The sequence below is a fragment of the Mesoplodon mirus genome, assembly GCF_964341445.2.
Source record: "Mesoplodon mirus genome assembly, chromosome: 17".
NCBI lineage: Eukaryota > Metazoa > Chordata > Mammalia > Artiodactyla > Ziphiidae > Mesoplodon > Mesoplodon mirus.
The window spans coordinates 7720139-7743271 of record NC_138993.1 but is presented as its reverse complement, the minus strand read 5'-3'; positions in this window follow the sequence as shown (position 1 = coordinate 7743271).

The following is a 23133-nucleotide window of genomic DNA, read 5'->3' as shown; positions in this document are numbered from 1 at the left end:
TTTAAAAAAAAAATCCACAAAAAAAAAAAAAAAAAAATTTTCTTAAAAGGGGATAAAAAAAAAAAAAAAAAAAAAAAAAAAAAAAAAAATTGCCTACCTCCCAGGAGGGGGCTCCCCAATCCAGAAAGAGACTAATTCATCTTCTCTCCTTAAATTTACTAGAAATGCTTCTGCGAGAGTGAAGCGAATGCCATCATTAATAATAGTGATGAAGGGCATGAAACCAAAGCCAGTGATTATATAATTTATGAAAGGTTTTACAGCAATTTTCAGTTAAGTATAAAATGTGACCAAAAAGCCTCACTCTCTCCCTTCACAACTTCTCCCCAGAGCCAGCCTTCTATCTCCCCAAATATCCTACCCAGCCTGCTTCCTATTTGCTCACGACACACCTACAGCCTCTGGCACCTTCCAAGCTTTGCACGTTTTTATCCTGGTCTTTCTATTCCATCTTGGCCTCCTGTTACAAATACACGTGCTTCCGGCCTCCCCTGCTCCCACTGTCCACAAAAATAAGGAAGTGAATGAAAACCCTAACCTTAACCCTAACCCTAAGTACAGAAGACTTTTCAGGGCTGCAGTACCGAATGATGTGAACTAAATTTCTGTTGTGCTTAAAAAATCAGTTCTTAAATCTTACAGCCCTAATCGAATTTTCATATGTCGTGACGGAATGCAAAATTCCAGTGATCATTAGCCAACTTCTTTTGAAAAGGCAGCAATAGAAATACATTTTGGAGAAACACAGCTACAAAACAGAGCCACTATTGTGCTCTTCCTTGAAAATATAAGTCAGGCTTTCACATAATTGCATGTTTTTAAGGCAAATTTGGAACACAAAGCAGAGAAAACATATGTCCCTTTCGGGTACTCCTGTGTTTGGCAGGGCTTGACAATTTGTAACTGCCATCGACAGCCAGTCACGTTGCATCACTAAAAAGCTTGAATGACTTGTTTTCCTACAAATAAAAACAGAGAAAAGCCTGACTATTTCCAAACTATCATAGCTATAGTGACAACCATAAATAATTGAGTCCACCGTTGTGGAGTCACGTTTTAAACATACTGTCTACTGCCCAGCAATGCATTTTGTTGTATTCAAATGCATTTTCAGAGATACCTACCTGGATATTCTCTAATATCCTATATTGCAGAGGGTTCATTGCTGTGATTCTGTTTGTCCTTACACTGCAGTCTCCCCGAAAGCAAGCAGTTTTTATGATTAGAGTGGTTTTCCCATAAGGGTTCATTTGCCTGCTGGTTGCTCATTTGCAATGCAAATGAGCTCTGCTATTGTTACACCCCAACATTTCTTTGCTTCTCACTGTAGAGTCTCCTCAGTCCGGATGGTTTAGGGGTAATTTCACATCTATGACAAGGGAATTGACTAATTAATTGAATAAAGTATCCTTTTGAAAATCTGTTTCTTGAGTGTCTGTCTCTATAGCGTCAGAAAACAGACAGTTACGATCCCGTGGTCTTAAGATTCTTAAAAGAGATAGTAACTCCAGAAGATTTGAGGGGTTCTCCGGGTTGAAATTTAGGGGCTCCCATGGTGGATCGTCCTGATGAAGAGGAAAAGGGGAGACTGCAGGGAGTTCTCCAGTGAACCTAGACTGTGAAAGTAATCTTTTTCTTGTGTGACACAAGATCATGACCACAGGAAGAAGAGTCAAAAAAAGGCCTGGGTGATTCTGCCAGGAACTTTCAAACTCATGATAAACTGAGGCTTAAAAAAAAAAAAAAAAAGATTGTCTTTTTAGCCATCTTAGGAGCAGGAAGATTAGAAGGTGGCTTCCATTTTAAACGAATTAATGCAGCCTTAAACAGCACCGCCACTAACATCTAACCTTTATTTGAGCTTCTTATGTACAAGCTGCTGGATACTTCACACGCACGTTTCCATTAATCTTCATAACAACTCTGTGAGGGAGACAGTATTATGGTCCCCATTTTACAGATCAGGAAACTGAGGCACCGAGAGCTCAATTAACTTGCCCACTTTCCCACAACCAGTAAGTGCTGGCGCCAGGACCCAATACCAGCTCTCTTTTCTGCTGCCGCACCTCTGCCGGAGGTCTCCAGCCAGTTCCTGTTCCATCTCCCAAGAGAACACAGGCAGATGGGTAGACCGGAGGGGTGTGGACTTCCAGACCTCTAACGTCCACTATCACTCATGTCTCTCCTCTGGAGAGTCTAACAGTCAGAGTGGATTGTTTCAACCCAAGTGACTAGACCCCTAGAAGTGAACCTCAAAATTCCCCTTTACTTGGAGGCATTTTTACCTTGCTGTTGCTATTTTAGTTATGATTATATGTTATACGGTTAAAAGTACGGTGACAACTGAAGAGTCAAACCTCCTCCTTCATTCAGTGGGTATTAAAGACTTCCCACCACGGGGACATTCTACAGCTTCTACAAACTTTTTTTTTTTTTTTTTTTTTTGCGGTATGCGGGCCTCTCATTTCTGTGGTCTCTCCCGCCACGGAGCACAGGCTCAGCGGCCATGGCTCACGGGCCTAGACACTTTGCGGCATGTGGGATCTTCCCGGACCGGGGCACGAACCCGTGTCCCCTGCATCGGCAGGTGGACTCTCAACCACTGCGCCACCAGGGAAGCCCAAACTTTTTTTTTTTTTTAAAGATTTTTTTGATGTGGACCATTGTTAAAGTCTTTATTGAATTTGTTACAATATTGCTTCTGTTTTATGTTTTGGTTTTTTGGCCACGAGGCATGTGGGATCTTAGTTCCCTGACCTGGAATCGAACCCGCACCCCCTTCATTGGAAGGCGAAGTCTTAACCACTGGACCGCCAGGGAAGTCCCCTCTACAAGTTTTAAAGAGGATCCAAATAGGCTGCAAGGAGCACCCCAAGCATTTCCCAGCTTGCTTCTCTAAATTAATCTAAAGTGAATACTTTGCTGCTTTTCCAGCTGCTCGGGTAGATTCCATGGCCTCTCAGTGGTTAAAAAAAAGAGAGAGAGAGAGAAATGCTTCTGCCAGCCTTAGCAAATAAGAATGGCAAAGCTGACCTTGCACGTGTGCACTGATTGGTTGTAGCAGTCGAATACTGTGTTGAGAAGGATCCTGAGGCTCTTGGCAGGGAAAAGCCAGGATGGATTCGCTCAATTTGCCACGAGCACTGGAGGGAGGAGAGAGAACAGAAGCAACACACCTATACCAAGAACGAGGCAATGGAGAAATAGACAGAGAAAACTGAGCTGGAAGGGGTCTCAGAACCGTTATAGTCACGCCTCTTCCTTACAGCGGGGAAGCTGAGGATCGGAGAAGACAGGTCCCCAAGGAAGTGAGTGGCAGAGTCAAAAAAGTCTTCATCTATGTCCAAAGCCAGTACTCCATGAGCTACTCTGGCTCTTGTAGTTCTAACACAAATAAAAAATAGCTGCTGTGTGCCCGTTTTCCCACAGCTCATTTAAATATGTGTCACTGAAGCCATGCCTCTTCCTTTGAAGTGGCATCATCACACATCCTCTTGCACAGCCTTGATTCCACACCAGCCCACACAGACTTCGAGCTAGGAGCCGCTGATCCCGTCACCGTTCTGCGATGGCAACGGGGAGCCTCAGGCCTCAGAGGCACCCTGTCAAACACAGCCCAGCTACAGGCAATACGGCCTGGGTCACCGCAGGCTCCAAACTGGCTAACCCAATCAGCAAAGGAGCAAAACCTGGCATGGCCGCAGTCGGTGAAAAAGTCACCCTCAACCAGGAAATGCCCCCTAACCTCTGACAATGACTGAAAAGTTCTTATGGAAGCCTGGAAGACCATAAAAGTGTTTGATGGGCAAAGTGAAGGTCGGAGTACGATCTACATGGTTGAACTCTCTATGCACTGACTTGAGAGGTGACCGGAAATAGATTGTTCATGAAGATCCTCAGTGGCTGAGATCACACGGGGGCAATTTGTTTCAAATTTTCTGACCCGTTTGACATCATGACTCAATGCACACTAGATAACAAAAGTTTCACAATACATGACTTGTGCTTATTCAGAAGATGCACTCTGATATCAACTAATAGCTGTCATTATCTTAGATGCCAGTCATATTCCAGCAAATCAATCTCCTGACCCATTAATTGATCTTGCCCTCACTATGAAGATCCCTGCCCTGAGGAAAGCTCCTTTTGATATATTATCTCATAGGTCACAATGGCAAAAAGACAAAAAACCCAATTTTTTTTTCTTCCCTGCCGCGCGGCTTGTGGGATCTTAGTTCCCTGATTGGGGATCGAACCTGGGCCCTCGGCAGTGAATGCACGAAGTCTCAACCACTGGACTACCAGGGAATTCCCTATTTTTTAAGCTCCTCATCATCCATTTCCAACCTCACTGTCCAGCATTCATCCCATTTCTGCTCCTCGGGCCCCATTTACTTCAATCACTTGGGTAGCGTTGTGTGCTGTTTCCTCCACGTGGGGTGGCCTCCACTTTGTAATATCTTGGAAGAACTCCTAGAGATCCTTGAAGGCCCATCTCATATGCCACTTTCTCCCAGAGGCCTTCCTTGTCCTCAAAAGCCAGAAGTCATTTCCCCCTCCCCGTCTCCCCATCAGGGGCACATGTCTTTGGATATACATCTCTCTCTCTTACTGAGCTCCTGTTTTCCTAAAACTTAGTCATGAGTCCATTATCTGTACAGATTTTTCTCATTTATTTTATTTACTTAATACTTTTCTTTAAATAGACTCACTTATTGTACATACTACCTTCTTTAGCCTCATCCAAAACAATAGTAATCATGAAATCATGGTTGGGTTCGACGTGCTTGTTAGATTTCCAGGGAACATTAACATAAATATACTATTATTAAATTTAAAAAATCTCATTTTGGTACTCTAAAACATTTCCTTTGAGGAAAAACTGCTGTTGTGTAAAGTCTTGAGGGGCTATGTTTTGTTTAAATTTGAGTTTTTCTCTAGGGCTCGGTATATGATATTGCTCCATAAATGTTTGCCAAATTAAAATCAAATGAGATGGATTAATTGGAATTTATTCATACCCTTAACATATTAGCATGAAGCTGATTTATCCGGAGAGGCAATTGTGACCTTGGGAAGCAAAGAATGAGACTGGAAAGGAGGTGGACCTAAGAAAGGAACATGTGGATAGGCGTGGAAAGGAGAGAGGAAGGACACCTGCAGAAGCTGCCCCGGCCGATTACAGGGGTGCTCCGCGAGGTGCGTGCCCGCTGGGCAGGTCAGTTACGGAGCAGCAAACAGCGCATGGGTCTGGATGGGTCTCCCGTGGGAAGAGGAGGCCACAGCACACCTGATATGGACCCCAGCTTTAAACAGCGTCACTGGCCACGGACCCTAGGGGGCTCCAGCGCAGCCCTAAGCCCTGCGCGAGAGCCCGCAGGGCCCACAAAGGCCGTCCGCTCGCCGCTCCCTCACCCTTTCCGTCCGCAGGCTCCGCGCCGGGTCCGCGTGTGGAGGCGGCACCGTCCTCCGGGACACGTCCTCGGTTCCGACCGAGGGGCTGCGCACCTTCCCCGGGTGAGGCAGGCCCGCAGCAGCCAGGCTGGGGGGTCTGCTCTCCGCAGCCCCTGCTCCCCCGAAGGCCGAGGTCCGGCGGGGCAAGTCTGAGCTCGAAGCATTAGCGGCGCCCCCAGGATCGCCACTGCGTTCAGGGTGCTGCCCGGACCCCATCCCGAGACACAGTCCTGTCAGGGGTCTCGGTAAGGAGATGGGGTCCCCCTCCACCCCCACTGCCCATGACCCCACGTCTAATTCCCTTTTGAGAAGCCACCTTCTCAGAGGTGGCACCAGAAGCGGGACAGGACATTTGGGGGTGTGGAGGCAGGATCTCTGCCTTAATTGAACACGATGGAAGGCATCAAGCTGAGCCCCTCCCACTCTGCTTTAAGTAAAGGGGGGGGAAAAGAGACCCCCGATACAGCCCCAGAACTACTTGTTTCTTAAATGTTTTCAGTTCTGAACAGACAATGTAACAAGTAGGCAGTAAACTATAAGACAAAGTCCATGGAAGTTAAGGATTGTAATTTAATAAAGCTTACAACAAAGTGAATCTGTCATGATAATTTCTATTGTAGTCTGTAGTAATTAGGTATAAATGACAAGTTGTTTAAGCAGCAATTCTAATTACTATTAATTTGACAACACTGTTACAGGGGCTGCTCAGGAAAGTCCCCGAAGGTGCCTGGGATTGCTGGTTTTTCCATGTGTTTCCATCTTAAGGAAACAGAAGCAATAATAGATTTGAGACTTTTTACTTAAGTACTGTGCCCTTTTGTATTTGTTCTCAGAGTAGTACTACTCTTTCTTAAACTTCCTTGATTTAAAGATCTTGCTTATTGGATCTTTTTGAAACATAGAGGTTGGGGGGAAAACTCATCGCTTCGGTTGCCAAATAAGGCAAAAGAAGTTTGTAATCTCATTTCAGCTGACTGGGTCCATATTTAGGCTCTGGGAAAAGGAACAAAAAGGTAGACCAGTTATCCCGTCAGAGGCCCAGCTGTAGGCCTTAGGGCAGACTGTGTGTCCTCGTCAGGGTTCAGGATTATTGGATGATGAAGAGGGCCCCCTTTAGAGCATCCTGGATGTTGCATGTAGGAATTGAGCCTACAGAGCCTGTGAAACTCTTTGAAGAATTTCTCACTCTTGGTGCCTTGAAATTTTATTTCATTGTAACCAAAAGAACATAAAATCTGTCCTGGAGGAAAGACCACTCTAATGATGGCAGGTCTCACACAACGCATCAGGCTTGCTGGGGTCAGGTGAAGAGAGAGGCAGAGAGCTGGAAGTGAACTGAGTGGAAGAGGATTTGAATGAGTGGGGGAGGGGAGGAGTAGGGATGGTTTGGGACATGGGGCATTTAAATGAAGCACTCTGGACAACTAAAATGAGAGCACGAACCTCTGCAGTGTGGGGGGCTGAAGGAGAGAGAAGAGGTTAGGATATGGAAGTGCTGCAGACACGCAACCTTTTTTTCTGGAGTGACAGAATATAGACATACAGCTACATGGATCATAATATTAAATTTCCCCAAATGAAATGGTCGTAACCATAGTGCCCAGCTCACAGGGTGAAAAGTGAAGTAAATGTTATAATGTATGTCAAGAAGTTAGAGCAGTTCAAGGCACATAGTAGGTGCTCCAGGCATGGTAGCTATTATGATTGTTGTTATTATATTATTAAGGCCAGCCTTGCTCCTTCTATCCTACCAAAGGCTGATCAGGTCCCCTTGACCCTCTTGCCCACAGCTGATTAGAGGAGTAAAAGATGTCCATCAAGCTGAGGACTACTGAAAAGATTAGCTGGGCCAGTGAGTCTCTCTCTGTCTCGGTGTCTAAACTAGGACATTTGAAAAGTGTTCAGGAAATGGTGGGAAAATGTTCAGGAAATGGAGACAGGACAGACAGAAGCAGACAAGTGGGGGGAGCTGAGTTACACGAACAAGGAGTCTCCAGAGAAGAGCTTTTGAGCTAGTGCACCTTGGCTCCCAGAATCCTCTGAATCCAAAGCCACTCCCGACTCTGCATCATGAAAACCCGGTTCAGAGATAGCTTTCTGTTCTAAGATTTCCGTGAGATTCCCTGTCATTGCATGTGTGTCCTCACCACAAAGGCCCTTGACTTGAGCCACCTTGAGGGGATTTCTGTTTCTTCCAAAAAGCCAGATTGAAAGAACGAATTGTCTCTGGTGAGGGCTCCACACATGGTTCCTATTTCCTTTTCTTTGTTCTTCTCTGTATTCTATATTTTCTACAATGAGCCTATAGAATCAACTCATAATATTCTATAACGAAGACTTATTTTGTAACCAGAAAAAAAAATGCTCCTTAAGTAAAAGAATTGGCCCACACATTCGCAACAACTAGAGCATTTGCCTGGGAAAGATCAGTGAACTCTAAGTCAGATCTACGTCCAGTGGCTTTCTCCTTATCCAGTCCTGTGCCCTGGCCCCTAAAATGAGAAAGTGGGTGAAGGAGTCTCTAGGTTTCATTTTGGTTCTAAACGCTATGGCTGTCTCACTTATTACCCAGCTTGTCAGAATCTGTACTCCCACACCTGTAGCTGGTCTGAGGAGGGTGGCTTTCTCCTGAGTCAAACTCAGAGTTCTGGAAGCAGTGACCCTTCAGAATGGGAGTGTGTGCATGGTGGTATAGCGTTATGAAACTCTTCGTTCATTTCTTCATCCATTCTCTCACCTTGATCAGCATTTATTAAGTGCTTGACCTATACCAGATATTGGGCTAGACGCTGGGACTATGAAGACAAAACAGAGGACAGACAGGTGAGCCAGTAATTTTAACACTCTGATAAGCACCAGGTCTGTTGGAGCCCTGGAACTACACAGAGAGGAAGCAGTTAACGCTGGCTGGAGAGGTCAGGGTGGAGAGATGCTTCTCAAGGGAGAAGCCACTGGAAAGATAAGTATTAGTTTTCCAGGCAGACTAGAGGGGCAGTGCCTTCCAGGAAGAAACAGAGCAAGTCAAACAGTGGGGGTCAGATCTTGACCCCCGTGTATCTAGTGTGTGTCATACTTAGGAGGCTGGATTTTGTCCTTAAGAAAATGAAAAGCCACCTTAACAAGACATCATAGGACCATTCTCTCTGCAGCACGAAGGAGAGAGATGGGGAGGGAGGGAGACCGTTTGCAGGAGTCTCGGAGAGAATTGCAGAGGGCCTGAACCAAGATGGTAGTGGGAATGGAGATGCAGGATGCGTGTCGGTAACAGGGTCCCATGACTCTGGAGGCTGGGGAGATGGAAGATGGCACCAGGATTCTGGATGAGGTGAATGGGAAGAGGCTATTAGGAGAACATGGGGAGAGGAAAAAGACGTGCAATATAAGTTAATTCATTCCACTGGGGGCATACTGAATTGAGTCTCCTTTTGAGATATCCAGGTAGAGAGGTCCATCCAGCAATTGAAAATGGAGTTCTGGAGCACAGGAGAGGTCTGGACATGTCACCACAGGGGTCACTGTCGAGTGAGGTCACCACAGGGGTCATTGTAGGGTGAGGGGACCAGGGAAGTCTTGGGTGGAGGGCACCTTGTTCTCACTCAGAAATGTCAGTGTCACTGAAGTCCACATGCGCAGGGAGTGATTGTCAAGGTTAGTAATTCAGAGGCGATTGTGCACACAGCTTAATAAAGGATCAGAGCTTGGGGGTGATAGCAGGAAATATAAAGTCAGAGGATTTAAGAACGAGGGAGATATGAGCAAGAGGCCAACTCTGGAGCCAGGCCTCTGTGCTGGCCCTTGAATGAGGTTTGGGAGGCGGAGGTGGGGGTCCCTCTGTGCCTAAAGATCCAGGGCAGCCTTCACTGGCTGCAGAATCTCTCCTCTTGGCTGTCTTGCTGGCTCCTGGATCCCAGCCTGCCAAATGCTGCTCCAGCCTGATTTCCCCAGAATGACCCCCACTTTGAACCATCCTCAGAGCCTGAGTTCTTTTTGATTCTTTCTACTGCCCACCTTCCTGGAAGCAGAACCACCATTTGACCAGCTGCTCAGACTCAGAAACTGAGTCATTATTTTCCTCTTTCTCACCTTCCATCCCCAGTCACCACGTCATTCAGTCCTCCTACCACCCTCTGTTACCACGACCCACAGCCTGCGTGGTTTCTGGGTCTCCCTGACTTTTGCTGCTCTCATCCCTGATCCTTCTTGACCCCAGATCCACTTTCCTGAAGCCCCCTTTCCTCACCCCATCCCTTTGCTTGGAGCCCAGGGGCTCCCCGCTGCTCCACGGTCTGTACACACATGCCCCTCTCTGGTTTTCTGACCTTGCACAAATTGTTTAACTTCTGTGACTTTAATTTTAGTGTCTGTGAAGTGAGGAGGTTGGACCAGGTGATCTCCCAGGTGCTTTTTATGATTTCTCTGCTGCACCTCGAAGACTCTCCTCATCTCACACCTGTTAGGGCGTCTATTATCCAAAAGACAAGAAGTAACAAGTACTGGCCAGGATGTGGAGAAAAGGGAACTCTTGTGCACTGTTGGTGGGAGTGTAAACTAGTGCAGTCACTAAGGAAAAGTGTATGGAGGTTCCTCAAGAAATTAAAAATAGAATGATCCAGCAATTCCACTTCTGGAATGCATATATATCCAGAGGAAATGAGATCATTGTCTCAAAGAGATATCCATACTCCCCAGCTGACAGTAGCGTTGCTCACCATAGCCAAGGTATTGAAACAACCTAAGTGTCTGTGGACGGATGAATAGATAAAGAAAATGTGATATATACACAGATATACATTATATCTTTAATGGAATATTATTCAGCCTTAAAAAAGGAGGAAATCTTGCCATGTGCAACAATATGAATAATGAAACTGAATGGTATTATGCTAGGTGAAATAAACCAGACAGAGAAAGACAAATACTGTATGATATTACTTATATGTGGAATCTAAAACAAGAGTCAAACTCATGGGAACAGATAGCTCAGTGGTGGTTGCCAGGGGCTGTGGGTGGGGAAATAAGGAGGGGTTGGTCAGAGGCTATGAACTTTCAGTTATAAAGCGAATAAGGTGTGAGGATCTAATGGATAACTTGGTGACTGTGGTTGATGACATTGTATTGTATTGATATAATTGAAATTTGCTAAGAGAGTAGAACTTAAATGTTCTCACCAAAGAAAAGTAGGAAAAAAGGACTTTCTTGATGGGTTCCCACCCCAGTTCACACAAACCCTGAGGCTTCTGGGTCTCCCCACGGTCCAGGAACACCCGGTGTTAGTTTCATCTGAGACCTCCTGCTCTCGTTGTTACCACCTGAGGCACCTCCCTGTTGTAGCAGGTGTGCACACTGACATAGAAGCCTCAGCTTTAAGTCAAGGAGTGTGCTCTTCAGTGGCGGGTGTGGGATCTATTCTGGGTCTCTCAACCAGTCTGCTCTTCTTTGAATCTGGCCAAGACCAGTCAGTGAGGTGGGGACAGATCATGTTATGGTATCATCAAAAATCACCTAATTCTTGGGCTTCCCTGGTGGCGCAGTGGTTGAGAGTCCGCCTGCCGATGAGGGGGACATGGGTTCGTGCCCCGGTCCGGGAAGATCCCACATGCCATGGAGCGTCTAGGCCCGTGAACAATAGCCACTGAGCCTGCGCGTCCAGAGCCTGTGCTCCGCAATGGGAGAGGCCACAACGGTGAGAGGCCCGCATACCGCAAAAAAAAAAAAATCACCTAATTCTTAACTAAATGTTTTCATGATTCTTATGAATATCAGTGGCGCTCTCACCAGGAACATCCTATAATTCATAGCTTGTGTCCTCTCCCCTTAGATTCATATGTTGAAGCCCTCATCACCAATGTGATGATATTTGGAGATGGGACCTTTGGAAAGTAGTAAGGTCATGAGGGTAGAGCCTTCACGAACGGGATTAGCGCCTTTACAAAAAGAGACACGAGAGAGGTGATCTCTCTTCACAATGTGAGGAGACAAGGAGAAGTCAGCTATCTATAAACCAGGAAGAGAACCTCAGCAAGGACCCCACCACACTGCCACCATGATGCTTGGGCTTCTACCCTCCAGAACTGTGAGAAGTAATGTTTGTTGTTTAAGCCAGCTAGTGTATGGTATTTTGTTATAGCAGTCCAAGCTGACTGAGACAGGCTCTTTTGACAATGAATTTAGGTTTGTATTGACATATTTAAATGGAGTCACCACAGGTCATTCCTGTGTGCCATCCCCTCCCCCCAGCCCTTTTAATGGGACCTGTCTGCCCCTCACCCCACTCCCAGTGTTTGTATTTGCCCAAAACCACCTTCTCTTTCCTCTTCATGCCTTCCTGTTTCTTGCTCTTGTTTTTCCAACCAGCGTACATCAGCTCCCGACATCTGATCAGGACCTCTTCTGGGGAAGACCCACTGAGCCCACTTTCCAGTTGACCAACCAGCCTGCCTGCTGGCCTCTGACCTGAGCATCCCTTTTGCTGCTCTGACCTCAGACCGTCAGCAGCTATGGGTGGAGTTTCTCGTTGCCTGCTCTAGTCCACACGGCTCCATCACACTCTCCCCACTCCATTCCCCAGCCTGCTTCAACACAGACACAGAAGGGATACTGAAGAAGTCCTGTGTAAATAGGAGTTTTAAAAAGCTGCGCAGTTCAGACGAGAACTAATCCAAACCATCACAGGGGTGCATTTGTGTGGCGGCCAGATCAGAGCCAACACTAACATCCTCTCCTCCCTTGGAGTCTGTCTGCAGAATGTGCTTCCCAGGCTGGGAGACATCAGCCTGTTTCAGATCACAAGCTGGCATGCCCTGGTTGCCCATGGCAACCCAGCTGCACTGGAGTGTTCGCATTTGTAAATGTGTGGGGGCTTAAAATTATATTATTGATTCTGTCTGGAAGATGATAGTCTGATTTGTATATAGCTCTGAATAAATTACTCATTATCCTTTACAGCCATCAGAGTATGAGTCTCTTTCTCTTTCTCTCTCTTTTTTTTTTTAATTTTAGAGAGACAGCAAATTGTGTCAGCAGATGTGAAATGAAAAGCTTCCCATAACAACCATACTAAGAAATCAACATCCAGGGCACCATCCCGGGAAGTAGTCTGGGTATTACTGAATAGATAAAAAATGGAATGAATTTGGGAGGGATGGAACCTATATTGGGTAGTCTATTTCAAAGGGACCATAAGGTATAGTTTGAGTTACAATGGGAAGCAGACAGAAGCAGAGGGAGATGCAGCCCCACCCTGGACTTGATCAGTTCAAGCTGAACTCAAGCTTTCTCTTCTGTTTTCTTTGATGTGTAGTATATACTCGGGCAGATTGAAGTATTGTTCCAATTCAACACTCCTCCCTGTATCCATGCTTTTTGCCCTGTAGCTCTGTAGATCATCCCAGAAAAGCCCTTGACTTTGAGCTTGATCTTACAGCTTGCTTTGACTAACTAGCTAAAGTGGCAGTGTGCCAGCTCTGAGTCTTGGCTTTAAGAAGCTTCAAGAATTTCCACTTGCCCTCCTGTGGTTTTTGTCATTAGTGTGAGAAGAACTTCCCTTGAGTGGGACCCACAATGAATACATGTGGAACATTCACCTCTTCACCATCAAACCCAGCCAGATCGATGGCTTGAAGCACTACCCCAGCAAGTGGCCCAGAGGAGCCACTTCAGCCAAGCTGCAGATGCATGGGAAATAAATTCTCATTGCCACCCAGATTTTATAGGTGCTTGTTTTGCAGCAGTAGCTGACTGTTAAAATCCTCCATCTTTTCAACATCACAGCCATCAGTGTCACTGATGCTGGAAAAGAAAAGAACAACATCCCTCAACTCTTCATTTCAGTAGTTGCTGATCACAAGCCTTATTGAGAGAAAATGCAGATCATGCATCACAATTTCAATTCACGTTGGGCCCTCATTGTGCACTGTACCATTGAATGTGGCATTGCTACCAGGAGCCATAAGGAAGCCAATGTACCTGAGAGAAGCTCCAAGTAAATTGTAAGATTTCGTCTCTACCCTTTTAGTGCTCATGGAAGTCCTGCCAAAAGATTGGTGGGCTTATGTTTGAATTGGGGAGGAAGAGTGGCATTCTCAGAAAGCATTGTCAATGTTTCTTTCAGTTCATCCCCCAATGAACACCTTTATCAGAATGTCACATGTTATTACCCTCAAGCTCTTTCTAAACTTCCATGTTTCCACTCTCCAGTCAAGGGATGTACCATACAAGCATACTCAATCATTTTCAACAAATATTTGTTGAGCACCTACTGTGGGCTGGACACCTATTGTAGGAGCAGCGTGCTCGATGCCATGTTGAATAAAAGAAGAGTGGTTGTGATGGGCAGTTAGGGAGGGTAAGAGTCAAGGCTGGCTCCCATACATCTGTCATGAGACAGCTGGCAGATGGAGGTGCCATTTACTAAGATGGAAAACCTGGGAAGGGGCCGGTTTGGGGGAAAATAAAAAGTTCGGTTTTGGGCGTATTATGTTTGAGATGCTTCTGAGACATGAAAGTAGAGCTGTCACGTGGGCAGTTAGATGTCCAAATATGGAGCTCAGAGGAGAGAGGTCTGGGCAGAAGATACCGATTTGGAGGGTTGCCAATGTGTAGATGGCATTTAAAACCACAGGACGGAGGGAGCACACACAGAGAAGAGAAGATGGCCCGGGCTGGGCGCTGAGGAATCCTAGTATTTCGAGGACAGGCAGACGGAAGAGGAGTAAGTAAGGGGGCTATAAAGGGGCAGCTAGGGAGACAGGAAGATGGACAGTGGAAAACATAGGTGTCAGCCCATCATTCCCACCCAGCAGCCATCTCCCAGCGCTCCCCTGCTAACGGAACTCTGTGTCATGTAGGTCTTGGGGGTCATGGCCTTCATGAGACGCAGAGCTTCTCCCCAGTCTCGGGGGGTGAATCGTGGGGTCTAAGACAACCATGGTAATCTGCTCTCCTTGCTGGTTTGGGTTCAGTCATGAGCATGTGACACAACTTTGGCCAATCGGGTGTGAGTGGAAGTCCACTGGGTGGTTTTGGGAAAGGTTCCCACGCTTTTGAAAAGTGAAGGAAGGGAGAAAACTGAGTGCTTTTTCTGCCTCAGATGTGGCCTCTGGTGAAGATGCTGCAGCCATCTTGCAAACAGGACAAATGTGAGCCCCAAAGCCCAAACAACAAGGCTACAAAGGATATTTGTGTTAAATTACACCTTTGAATTGTTGAATTAACCAAGTGTGGAGCACTCCCTATCAAAAGATTTATTTTGTAATGTAATCAATTTTCTAAATATTCGGGCATTGTGGGTCTTCTATGACCTGCGTGTAGCTCTAAGCATCCTAGGTGGTACCTGTGGTTTCACACGACAGAGATCAAGGTGACTCATGCCTGCTGGTAAGATGATTATGCCAAGGGCTTGAGGGTGACATTTCGCTCAGAACTTAATGGTTTCTTTTACCTTATTTGGGGGAATAGTAATTTCCCAAACTTTTAAGTGTATTGTTTGTCACTCTTAATACTGATTTAATATTATGCTTACAGTTTGTTTCTTTCAACAGTCAAAAACAAAATTCTTCTGCCAAGCTAAAAACATGTTTTATCTCAGCAATCTCAGAAGAAATGGGTCGCTTTTAATTATGACATCTCATCCACACCTGGTCAGCAAGAAGGATGCTGAGAAAGACTGAGCTGGAAATATTCTAGGGTTTATTTTCCAGCTAACATGGAAAAGATTCAGGATAGGGCAATGCAGGAAGGAAAAATAGATATCAAAGGGTCACAACAACGAGAAAATGAGCTAGAAACTTAAATATAAAGAAAGTGTCCTGAAGTCAAGGTGTTTGATGACACTTAGTGCCTTAATTAACCAGATTTTAAGATAATGACTGTATATCTTCAAATGGTTTGGGCCATCCTTACAGCTCTTTGAATAGTGTTCTTTTTATTCAATTAATGCTTCTGAAAGAGCTTTAATTTTACATTAATCAAAAGCCTTCATGATATTCTCAGGATTTACTCAAATTCAAGGTTTTTTTTGTGTTTTTTTTTTTAAAGTGCAATTAAGTTATCAAGGCAGAGGCTCTGATTGCAGGGACAAAATTCCATAGCAACAGCTAGCTGAGCACACTAAGCTCCGTGCACTGCTGCACCCCATGTTTGTGCCAGGCTGAGGGGGGCACGTGGTCAGTCTTTACAGTGAATGGGACAAACTTCCCTTTACCTTCCTCTTGAGGAACAAAACCTGCTTCCTTGACAATGTAAATAGTTACCTTATAATACCCATTATAAGGTACATTATAATACCCATACTGCAAACAGCTCTCTGCCTGTACCCCAAGCAGAATTCTAGAAAATTCTATGAGATTAAAAAGAAAAGAAAAGGACGAAGAGGATGTTTTCTTACCTGTTAGCATGAGATGTTTCTAACCTTCCCAAAGCAGAACCTGCTCTTCTTCCTCTCCAGTTCGTGGTATCAGACAGCAAAACCTGCCAGGGACTCCTGTACTGATTAGAATCATGTCTACTCTGTCCCCAGGGGCAATTACTGATGATCATAGAGATGCCAGGTGAAGAAACTCTTGCTACTTTCTTGCTGGGAGCAGCCAGTGCTGATGAGCTGCACCCACAGTGGCGGCTCGCCCCTCACTGTGCCAGGATTTGTAACTGGAGTACCTGGGGAGGTTCCTCCTCTCTCCCTTCCCCCCTCCCCCCCCACCCCGGGTGCATTAATCCCATCACATGTGAAGGTAATTGATGCTAACATGAAGCTGGGAGGTGGGGTGGGAGGAAATGCCAGGGACTGAACAAAGAGGAAAATAACTGGTATTAAAAATGCTATCTTACCATCTTGTCCTGCCAGGGTGCAATTAATGGTAATTATATGTGGGTGCTATCCACTGTCCAGAATGGAACCCTTGATTACCCAGTCCCACGCCTCCTCCACCTGCCCTGTCTCGGATAACAACTCCATTTTTCTAATTGCCCAGGGAAAAACCCTTGGAGTCATCTCCCTCCCCTCTTTCTCCCAAGCACACATTCAGTCCCCCAACAAATCCTATTTGTTCTACCTTTGAAGTGTCTTCAGAATCTAACCACTCCTCACTTCTGCCACCAATACCTCCTAGTCCAAGCCACCCATGTCTCTCAGCTGGACCTTGGCAGTACCTCCTGTCTCGTCTCCCCGTTTTCATTGTCACTCCCACTGCACTATGTTCTATGTAGAGAGTGGTCTTTTAAAAACAGAAGTTGGACAATGTCAACCTTCTACTCAAATACCTGCCATGCTTCTCATATCATTCAAAGTAAAATTCAAAGTAAAATCTATAACCTTGGAGGCTTCTCTGATCTGCCCTTCTACCTGTCTGACCTCATCTCCTACTGTTCTCCCCTCACTTCTCCAGGACAACCTTGACCTTCTCTTAGAACTTGCAGGGCTTTTGCCCTTGTTCCCTCTACCTGGAGGTCCTACCTCCAAACATCCACAAGCTTCTCCCCTCCTCCCTCACTTCTGTCAGGAGTAAGCTCAGTGCCATGTTATAGACGCCTTCCCGGCCACCCCACTTAAAATGGCAAACCCCATGCCTCTTTATCTTTAGCCTGTGGCTGGGCCCGTGAGCCATGGCCGCTGAGCCTGCACGTCTCCTCAACGGGAGAGGCCACAGCAGTGAGAGGCCTGCATACCGGAAAAAAAAAAAAAAAAAAAAAGAAATGAAAAAGGAGAAGTTACAACAGACACCGCAGAAATACAAAGCATCCTAAGCAACTACTACAAGCAACTCTATGCCAATAAAATGGACAACCTGGAAGAAATGGACAAATTCTTAGAAAAGTATAACCTTCCAAGACTGAACCAGGAAGAAATAGAAAATATAAGCAGACCAATCACAAGCACTGAAGTTGAAACTGTGATTAAAAATCTTCCAACAAACAAACGTCCAGGACCAGATGGCTTCACAGGTGAATTCTATCAATCATTTAGACAAGAGCTAACACCTATCCTTCTCAAACTCTTCCAAAAAATTGCGGAGGGAGGAACACTCCCAAACTCATTCTACGAGGCCACCATCACCTTGATACCAAAACCAGACAAGGATGTCACAAAGAAAGAAAACTACAGGCCAATATCACTGATGAACATAGATGCAAAAATCCTCAACAAAATACTAGCAAACAGAATCCAACAGCACATTAAAAGGATCATACACCATGATCAAGTGGGATTTATCCCAGGGGTGCAAGGATTCTTCAATATACGCAAATCAATCAGTGTGATACACCACAGTAACAAATTGAAGAATAAAAACCATATGATCATCTCAATAGATGCAGGAAAAGCTTTTGACAAAATTCAACACCCATTTATGATAAAAACTCTCCAGAAAGGGGGCATAGAGGGAACCTACCTCAACATAATAAAGGCCATATATGACAAACCCACAGCAAACATCATTCTCAGTGGTGAAAAACTGCAAGTATTTCCTCTAAGATCAGGAACAAGGATGTCCACTCTCCCACTATTATTCAACATAGTTTTGGAAGTCTTAGCCATGGCAATCAGAGAAAAAAAAGAAATAAAAGGAATACAAATTGGAAAAAAAGAAGTAAAACTGTCACTGTTTGCAGATGACATGATACTCTACATAGAGAATCCTAAAGATGACACCAGAAAACTACTAGAGCTAATCAATGAATTTGGTAAAGTTGCAGGATACAAAATTAATGCACAGAAATCTCTTGCATTCCTAAACACTAATGATGAAAAATCAGAAAGAGAAATTAAGGAAACACTCCCATTTACCACTGCAAAAAGAAGAATAAAATACCTAGGCATAAACCTACATAGGGAGACAAAAGACCTGTATGCAGAAAACTATAAGACACTGATGAAAGAAATTAAAGATGATACCAACAGATGGAGAGATATACCATGTTCTTGGATTGGAAGAATCAATATTGTGAAAATGACTATACTACCCAAAGCAATCTACAGATTCAATGCAATCCCTATCAAATTACCAATGACGTTTTTTACAGAACTAGAACAAAAAACCTTAAAATTTCTTTGGAGACAAAAAAGACTCAGAATAGCCAAAGCAGTCTTGAGGGAAAAAAACGGAGCTGGAGGAATCAGACTCCTTGACTTCAGACTATACTACAAAGCTACAGTAATCAAGATAATACGGTACTGGCGCAAAAACAGAAACATAGATCAATGGAACAAGTTAGAAAGCCCAGAGGTAAGCCCACACACCTATGGTCAACTAATCTATGACAAAGGAGGCAATGATATACAATGGAGAAAAGACAGTCTCTTCAATAAATGGTGCTGGGAAAACTGGACAGCTACATGTCAAAGAATGAAATTAGAACACTCCCTAACACCATACACAGAAATAAACCCCAAATGGATTAGAGACCTAAATGTAAGACTGGACACTATAAAACTCTTACAGGAAAACATAGGAAGAACACTCTCTGACATAAATCACAGCAAGATCTTTTTTGATCCACCTCCTAGAGTAATGGAAATAAAAACAAAAATAAACAAATGGGACCTAATGAAACTTCAAAGCTTTTGCACAGCAAAGGAAACCATAAACAAAACGAAAAGACAACCCTCAGAATGGAAGAAAATATTTGCAAAGTATCAACAGACAAAGGATTAATCTCCAAAATATATAAACAGCTCATGCACCTCAATATTTAAAAAAAAACGACCCAATCCAAATATGGGCAGAAGACCTAAATAGACATTTCTCCAAAGAAAACATACAGATGGCCAAGAAGCACATGAAAAGCTGCTCAACATCACTAATTACTAGAGAAATGCAAATCAAAACTACAATGAGGTATCACCTCACACCAGTTAGAATGGGCATCATCAGAAAATTTACAAACAAATGCTGGAGGGGGTGTGGAGAAAAGGGAACCCTCTTGCACTGTTGATGGGAATGTAAATTGATACAGCCACTATGGAGAACAGTATGGAGGTTCCTTAAAAAACTAAAATAGAATTACCATATGACCCAGCAATCCCACTACTGGGCATATACCCAGAGAAAACCATAATTCAAAAAGGCACATGCACCCCAATGTTCATTGCAGCACTATTCACAATAGCCAGGTCATGGAAGCAACCTAAATGCCCGTCAACAGACAAATGGATAAAGAAGTTGTGGTACATATATACAATGGAATTTACTCAGCCATAAAAAGGAACGAAATTGGGTCATTTGTCGAGATGTGGATGGACCTAGAGACTGTCATACAGAGTGAAGTAAGTCAGAAAGAGAAAAATAAATATCATATATTAACACATATATGTGGAATCTAGATAAATGGTACAGATGAACCGGTTTGCAGGGCAGAAATTGAGACACAGATGTAGAGACCAAATGTATGGACGCCAAGGGGGGAAGTGGCAGGGAGTGGGGAGCTTAGTGGTGGTGGGATGAATTGGGAGATTGGGATTGACATGTATATACTGATGTGTGTAAAACTGATGACTAATAAGGACCTGCTGTATAAAAGTATAAATAATATAAAATTCAAAAAAAAAAGGAGACAACCAAGAGCTAGAGCTAGGCTGAATGATAAGGTTCAGACAACAGACTGGTGATAGTTGGGGGGTAGGGAAGGCTGAGGGGAGGGGAAATGAGTGAAGGTGGTCAAAAGGTACAAACTTCCAGTTATAAGATGAATAAGTTCTGGGGAATCTAATGTACAGCATGGTAACTATAGTTAACAATACTGTATTGTGTTTTTAAAAGTTGCTGAGAGTAAACCTTAAAAGTTCTCATCACAAGAAAAAAAATGCAACTATGTGAGGTGATGGGTGTCAACTAAACCTATTTTGATCATTTTGCAATATAAACATATATCAAATCATTATGTTATACACCTTAAACTAATACAATGTTATATGTCAATTATATCTCAATAAAGCTAGAAAAAAATGGGAAAAAAACTATTTATAAAACAGTTTTTTTCGAGAGGTTAAAAACAAGAAACAGATGTTTCTGGAAAGCATAGAAACGTACTTTTTGGGATAGGATGTGTGTGTGTCGGCAGGGGGCAGTGAGTTTTGCAGGAGGTTAGAAAGAGAATCAAAAGAGCCATCAGTGTATACCACAAGAGAAAGAATTTCAGAATCATTATCTGTGTTGAAACAGTGCTCTCTTTGAAATATAATAATGAAGGTACATAATTAACTCACATCAAGTACATTGATCTGGTCTTGACAATCTGCTCTGAAAAAAGGGACATATTAAAGCACTCATTTACATCCTTTGGCACATTAAAATAAGCAGTGGTCACTGGCCTCGTGAGAACCTTTGAAGTGTTCAACGTTTAAAATACCTTCATTATTTGGCAGGTTTTAAAATACAAAAGGACCACAACCACACTCTCCTGTCTTAGAAGACAATCACTTTTTAAATGCATTTGTCAGTGGTGATCAGACTCAATATTTTTAAGAGGGAAAACGGATTCTACCAAGCCTTTCATTTCATTTTGAGGGTTCTAGAGACGTCTCATCTAAATAAATACTGTGCCTGTATCTATTAGCTCTTGCTGTATTAATCTCAGTGGCATGCAATGGGAAGCACTTATTTCTCACTCACACTTTGTGGGTCCTTAGGGAGTGTCAGCTAGGGTAGCTGTATTAGTCCATTTGGGCTGCTAAAACAAAACATCATAAACTAGGTAGTTTATAAGCAACAAACATTTATTTCTCATATTTCTGGAGGCTGGAATTCCAAGATCACGGCACAAACAGATCTAGTGTCTGGTGAGGACTTTCTGGTTCAGATGGTCCTCTTTTCTCTGTGTCCTTACATGCCAGAAGGGAGCTCTGTGGGGTCTCTTTGATAAGGGCACTGATCCCAATCATGAGGGCGCTGCCTCATGACCTAATCACCTCCAGAGGTCCCACCTCCTAATACCATCACTTTGGGATTAGGATTTCAACAGATGAATTTTGGGGGTATGCAAACTGACCATAGCAGTAGCTCTCATCCACATGACTCTCATCCTTCTCCTGGGACCAGTGGGCAGCCCAGACTTATGTCTGCTAACATCCCATTGGCTAAACCAAGTCACATGACCAAGCTCACAAAGGCTGGGGAAATACCTTCCAAAGAGTGTGAGACGGGGAGAGATGAAGAACTGGAGACAGTAATTTAGTTTACCACAGTGCCCAGAGAAAAAGTCTGTCTAATAGTGCATGTTTATAAATGTAGCATTTCTGGCTCTAGAGTGGCAGTCACTTATCTGTTCTACAATTCTGTATGTAGTATGCCTTTCTGTTTCCAGCCAGATGGGAGGCTACATTCATCCACAGGCTGTCTGCTGCGAGGCAGTGGGTGATAGTGGCTTTTCTTGGCTGTCCTGCCGTTAGATTACCAAAACTATCTCCAAAGAAGTAATGACAGGTTTGGGAGGAGAGTCAACTAGGTGAAGCAAGGGGATATTTTAGGTGGTGGAACTATTCTGTATGATACTGTAATGATGGATATGACACTATGCTTCTGTCAAAACCCATAGAACTTTACAGCACAAAGAGTGAACTTTAATGCATATAAATTTTTTTAAAATTCATTTAAGAGGTCAAGGATCCCATTTGGGATTCCCGGAGGACAGCGAAAGCTGAAGATGCAGCCACAACATGTCTGCAGGGATGAACACTCCAGCCCCAGACAAGGCTTTGTAAGAGGATTAACGTAAAACCAAACCACGTTCATGAGGGATCCACAACTTAAACCAACAGAAATTTATTGAATATTCTGGAACACAGAAACTACAACAAGAGAGTCCATGCTATTAGAAGCCAATGGCACTCAGTCCACGCATGATCTGACCCCCGCCCCTTTGACCTCTTTTGTATGACTGACCCTCTGCCCTGTCCCTAGCCAATTCACAATGCTTCAGCCACTCTGCCTTCTGACTGTTCCTAGGACGTTTCAAGAAACACTTCAAGCTCTTTCCTACTTTGACGCCCTTGCCTTGCTGTTCTGCAAGGCTGGAAAGCTGTTGCTCGTCTCTTCACATGGCTGGCTCTTTCCCCTCTTAATGGGTCAGCTTAAATGAGGCCTCCTCACAGGAGCCCCCCCCACACACTGTGTGTGGCACTTATATTTTGTAATTATACTGTTCATTTTGACTTGCTTTTGATCTGTCCTTTCTTCTAGAATGTAAGCTCCATGTATGTTTTTTCACTACAAATATATTCCCATGACCTACAACACTGTCACATAGCAGGTGTTCAATAAATATTTATTGAATGAAGGGCTACTCATTTTTTAATATTTGGTTTAAGATCCCGATGGAATATGGACCATGATTTGGAGAGTGTTGTGAGGATAGGAAGCCCCACTATATATACTAAACTAAGAGAAAATCCACATGAAATTACTGGTTGCCCACAGCTACAGTCCCCAGTGCTCCAAGAAAGACATAAACATCAAAAAAGAAAAATTGGGAATTAAGTAAATGCAAATAAAATACAAACCCAGAATGAATGGCAATATGAATATCAATTAAAACATAATTTAAGGTCAAAATCATTAACCTGGTCAAAGAGGAATAACATGTAATGGGAAAAAAGTTAATTAATGAAGAAGCTCTGTATAAGTCATAAGCATTGATAAACAACATAGTAGCCAAAAATATGTAGCAAAAATCCCAGAAATACAAGGAGAC